The sequence below is a fragment of the Pseudophryne corroboree genome, chromosome 7 (assembly GCF_028390025.1).
Source record: "Pseudophryne corroboree isolate aPseCor3 chromosome 7, aPseCor3.hap2, whole genome shotgun sequence".
NCBI classification, from domain to species: domain Eukaryota; kingdom Metazoa; phylum Chordata; class Amphibia; order Anura; family Myobatrachidae; genus Pseudophryne; species Pseudophryne corroboree.
Window position 1 is genome coordinate 486,403,980 of NC_086450.1, and position 6,149 is coordinate 486,410,128.

Here is a 6,149-nt window from a genome sequence, read left to right on the forward strand (position 1 = left end):
AACTGAATAATAATAACTAGCAATAGGAACTTGGTCGGTGTCTGTAGTATAACAGATAGAATGTGGTAGATGTGTATAACAGTGCCAGATTAAGGACCAAATGGGCCTGGAGCTGAAATTTATGAAGGGCCTATTGTGTACCGTCACAGTGGGAGTGACCAGCAACAGCAGGATTGTGACTAGGGGTTGTGTCACGCAGGGTCCGCCACACATTGTTACTCGCTAGTTACTTTTAGCAGCCGTGCAAACGCATAGTTGCCGCCCACAGGGGAGTGTATTTTTGCTTTGCAAGTGTGAGAACGCCTTTACAGCCGAGCTCTGCAAAAACATTTTGAGCAGTTTCTGAGTAGCTCTGGACTTGCTCAGCGCTTGCGATCACTTCAGTCTTTTTGGTGCCGGAATTGACATCAGATAACCCGCCCTGCAAAACACGGACACGCCTGTGTTTTCCCTACCACTCCCAGAAAACGGTCAGTTGCCACCCATAAACGCCCTCTTCCTGTCAATCTCCTTGCGATTGGCTGTGCAAATGAATTCTTCACTAGATCCATTGCACAGCAACGATGCTCCTTGTACTCGTACTTCGCGCATGCGCAGTTTTGCCATTTTTTTACCTGATCGCTGCGCTGCAAAAATCTGCAGCGAGCGATCAACTCGGAATGATCCCCATTGTCCCTTGAGTCTGCCAATAATTACAGCAGCCAGTCTCAAGCCAGCAAGTAACTAACTACAGGTTATTTTTGGCTTGAGAGCGGCTGCTGTAATTGTTGGTGGTCTTGAAATTGGACCGGAAGGGGACCGAAGCATTGACAACCGTTACTACAGCATGTGATGTAGGTTATACTGTTTCTGGTGGTATTACATTTCCATTCTTTTTTCTATATTTATCTATCTATCTATCTATCTATCTATCTCTACATAATAGGGTTGGGTATGTGTTACTGGCGGCCGGGATCCTGGCTATGCTCACCACAGGTTCTATTTCCACTCTATGGGTGTCATGGATACCCACGAGTGGGAATAGTCCCTTTGAGTCGACATGCCAACTGTCGGGATTGTCAGGCTTCGGGATGCAGGGGGAGGTATTGTGACTTGTGGTCACATAACTACATCCCATATATAGCTATATATATCTATAGCTCTCTCTTTTTATATATATATATATATATATATATATCTTTATATACGCTGGTATATTTTATTAGTAACAAATCAATACAGTTCAATCAATGTATTGGCACAGAAGTGAGTATCAAAACAATCTAAAAACATATTAAGGATGGTGATATAGTTGCTGCCCAGTGTCTAATAGAAGTGTGTAGAATATAATGTGTGTACCACACATACAACATGAAATATTTGCCAGTATCCAGGGTGGATGTGTGAGGGAAGTGTATGAAGACAGATATGGGCATGGGGAGAACCAGCGCTAAGTAGAAGTTCACTAGGGGAACACTGCACTGTCCTTGAGATAATAGCTAAACATCTGAGTGTGGGCTTGCGGTGTTGTGGTGGCTTGCTGATGTTATATGCCGGTTGACAGGTGGTATAACTTACGGTTGGTTGGAGGTGCGTGCCTCTGTCTGTGCAGCAGCTATTTATCCCGGCTTCCCTTAGCAATAAGCAGCAGCCAGATAGCTGTCACGATCTTCCCGGGCCATCTTCACGAAGCCCCTTTTATTCACGTTATGCCAGGTAGAGCCCCTTTTATACATGTTGCGCCAGGTAGAGCCAGATATACACACTGTGTAAGGTAGAGCCATTATACAATCTGTGCCAGGTAGAGCCCATTATACAAACTGCGCCAGGTAGCCTCTTTTACACACTGCACCAGGTAGAGTCTGTTATACAAACTGCGCCAGGTAGCCTCTTTTACACACTGCACCAGGTAGAGTCTGTTATACAAACTGCGCCAGGTAGCCCCTTTTATACACTGTGCCAGGTAGCCCTTTATACACTGTGCCAGGTAGCCCTTTATACACATTGCACAGGTATCCCCTTATACACATTGCGCCAGGTAGCCCCTTATACACATTGCGCCAGGTAGCCCATTATACAAATTGCATCAGCTAGCCGTCACTCACCATTTGGCGCCTGTGGTCCCGTGGCTCTATGCTCTCCTCATACATCCGCCCAGCGTGAAGCTGAAGGGGAGTAAGTAGTGGCAGGAGGTGGCCGGCAGGAAGCGTCCAGGAGAGGGGGGTAGTTGGCAGGAGGCAGCGATGAGGTGCGGACAGTGTGAAGTGACCAGGACGGGCCAGCTGGCCGGCAGCAGGGAGTGGTGGGGGTATTGCGGTGCAGGTAGCAGACGAGTGCTGATGGCGCTGGTGGGGTAGCTGCAGCCTCAGGCCAAAGCGCCCTGGGCGAACGCCCTGCTAACCCGCACCTAAAACCGCCACTGGCGGGATCCCCTGAGCTGGATGACCAGCGACCCTCCACGTATCCCCCCCCACCACAGCCAACACTCCGTCGACAACAAAGCCCCTCCCAGTGTACATAGTGCAGCCAAATGCACAAGGACCTCAAGGACCGAGTGTCCACAGACATGCGCCTGAGCATAGCCTCCAATGTGAGCAACCCAGTCTGTGCGCACAACTAATCCCAGAAACATAGTCATACCCATGTCACCAGACACACAAAGTCTGCCCCCTCGTCTCCCTACACACACGCCACACACATACAGTACATACATACATATTGTACATACACACAAAGCCTGTTCCACCCAGCACCCTCCCCCCCACCCCCAACCCACACACAGCCTGTCCCCTCCAGTCACCATAAACACACTCTCACCCTGTTCACCCCAGTCCCTACACATACTCCCAGCCTGTCCTTTCCAACACAAAATCCCTGTTCCCACAGAGCTCCCATTCTCCCCCATTTCCCCCAAACACTGTGACTGAGCCTTCCGGAATCCGGACACAGCATAAGAATGGGCACTAGAAAGACCGGGGGCGTGGCCTAATCACGGACCCGTGGCCACGCCCCCTTTGAGGGAAAACTCATTTACGATTAACATTGAGCAAGGATCATTAGCCGCCCTGCACAGGATCCACGGGACCAGACAAGTTGCTAAATCACCCTGCATCCCGGCAAGCAAGGGGAGGAGAAGAGAAATGTTTCAGCGCAGGGAGGCTTCTCTGTTGCTACTGACATGCTGGAACAGGAAAAACATTTTTTCCTGTTTCCAGCAGCAGGGGATGCTGTGGGCCTATTTTGATGGGGTGGCCTGGAGCTGCAGCTCCATCCGCCCCATTGTTAATCCGGCCCTGTGTATACATTAGGGTGCTGTGAATGTTACACAATGCAGCGTACCTGGTGAGCAGAGTCATTTATATATTAGATATGAGCAGGTCTTGTTCTCTGAGAACCCCCGAGATCCCGGTGATCGCCGCCATTTTCACTCCGGCTGTGGAGAAGGCACTGAACGGATGTGTCCATCCCAGTGCTGGTGATTGGGGCTAGGGGTGGTGGCTGCTGTAGGGCTAGTGTATCAGTCCAGGGGTGCTCTGTCTGTCATCTGGGGGTGTATATGACAAGGGGTGCTCTGTCCATAATCCGTATACATCCAGAGGCTGGTGTGTCCTATCAGTAACAGTCCACTTCTCTAGACAACCAATTCCCAGCCTGTACAAGGACATTAAAAAAAGCCTTGTTAGTGTCCTCAGAAATGCCGTTGTACCCACTGTCCATTTAACCACGGATATGTGGACAAGTGGAACAGCGCAAACTAAAGACTACATGACTGTTACAGCCCACTTGGTAGATGCATTGACTTCATCAGCAGCATCTCACAAATGCCAACTCATTCAGAGGCTGCGTATCACCGGTTTCCGTAAGAGGAACACAGCTGACAACCTCTTAGAAAAACTCAGGGAAATCATCGCACAATGGCTTACGCAACTTAGACTCTCAGGATTTGTGAGTACTGACAACGCCACCAATATTGTGAGAGCATTAAATCTGGGCAAATTCCATCAAATCCCATGTTTTGCTCACACAATTAACTTGGTGTTGCAATTTGTTTTTAAAAATGACAGGGATGTGCAGTAGATGCTGTCCGTGGCCTAGAAAATTTCGGGACGTTTTTGCCATTCTGCAAGTGCATGTAGAAGATTGCAGCACTTGCAAGAAATGTTGAATTTGCCCTGCCATCATCTGAAGCAAGAGGTGGTAACGAGGTGGAATTCAACCCTCTATATGCTTCAGCAGATGGAGGAGCAGCAAAAGGTCATCCAAAGCTACACATCGGCCTATAATATAGGGAAAGGAGCGGGAATGCTCCTTAGTCAAGCACAGTGGAGAATAATTTCCGTGTGGTGCAAGGTTCTCCAACCCTTCGAAGTTACCACACGTGAAGTTAGTTCAGACACTGCCAGCTGGAGTCTGGCCATTCCTCTTATTAGACTCTTAGAAAAGAAGCTGGACAAGGTGAAGGAGGAGCTGAAAGGAAGCGAGTATGCTAAGCATGTTAGACTTGTGGATGAAGACCTTCGTTGGCTTCGTCAGGATTTAAGGGTCATCAATCTCTTTAAATCAGATCACTATATTTTGGCGACCATAGTTGATCCTAGGTTTAAGTGCTACGTTGTATATTTCTGTCCGACGGACACAAGTCTGCAGAGGTGCAAAAACCTGCTGGTGAGAACATTTTCAGCTCAAGCGGAACATGACATGGCAACATCTCCTTCAGTTTCTCCGCCAACTGCGGCTGCAAGGAAAAAACTCTATTTTCTTAAGCGACCCGCTGGCAGTGATGCAGATTATGTCACAATTTTGACTGAAATCATGTCATTTGGTGACTTACCTCTGCCATCTGTCCTGTGTGTTTTCTGCTGGCTGAGATACAGCTCATCAGTACCATGAGTTCCCTGAGTGCTGAGTTCTCTATCTGGAAAGTGAGACCTGCTAACGAGCTGCACTTGTGTTGATTAACCTTCTGTGTGAATGCTGAATACAGCAAGTCTCTTCATGCTGTCCTATGCTTCCGTCCCAGCATCCACAAGTCCACTGGTCACCAGATACAACTCCCAGTGCTCTCAGGCCTGTGGCCATTACTGTCTATCTCTGCAAACTACGCCACGCCGGAGTTCCCTCCAAAACCAGCTATAGACAGTTCCTGGTCAGCTGACCATCCTGGGCCCAATTCAGAATCACTTCCTCGTCATGTGACTCCCTCATCCAGTCAGCAGTGAGCAAGAGGTATAAGTTCCAAGTCCCAGCATTGGCAAGTTGTCAGTGCTTTGTTGTTTGTCAGTCTGTAGTGAGCGCCTGCATCTTCAGCTGTATTAGACAGAGTGCTATTACCATCACAGCACCACCTGACTCTCTGGCTGATATTAAAGGGCCATACCGCTATTTCCATCACAGCGTGTCCAAGTGCACTGGTGTGCCATCCCAGTGCACCTAAATACTGTTCTGCATCCTATCGCAGCATCTATGCCTTGCTGGTTCTGTCCAGCATTCTGAACATTTACCTTGTTGGTTCCGCCCCCAAAATTCAGAAAACCTGCATTGCTGTCTTCATCCAGCATTCCAGAAAATCTGCATTGCTGTCTTCATCCAGCATTCCATAACACCTGCATTGCTGTCTTCTTCCAGCATTCTACAAACCTGCCTTTCTGGTTCTGTCCAGCATTCTGAACTTCTGCCTTGTCGGAAAGCCAATCCCGACATTTGGAAAATCTGCCTTGTCGGAAAGCAAATCCTGACATCTGGAAAACCTGCCTTGTTGGCATGCCAATCCCGACATCTGGAAAACCTACTGTGCTGGTTCCGCCCAGCCTTCTGCAAATCTCCTTTGCTGGTTCCGTCCAGCACCTGGAAAACCTTCTGTGCTGGTTCACACGAGCATTCTGCAAATCTATTCCACTGGTTCTATCCAGCATCTGTAAAAACCTGCCGTGCTGGTCCGACCCAGCCTTTTGCAAATTTGTTTGCTGGTGACTCCCAGCATTCCTGCTGCTAGTCTTCATAGACTTTCTGTTCTCAGTGACCATCCAGCAATGCATTGCACTGGTGGTTCATGCCACCAGTGTTTCAGTACCCAAATAGCTGGTCACTTCCTCTCCTACGTTCCTCAGCCAACTGCCACGTCTGCATGAAGAGATCGTATCTTAAGCATGCGCAATTCTGTTCACAACTCT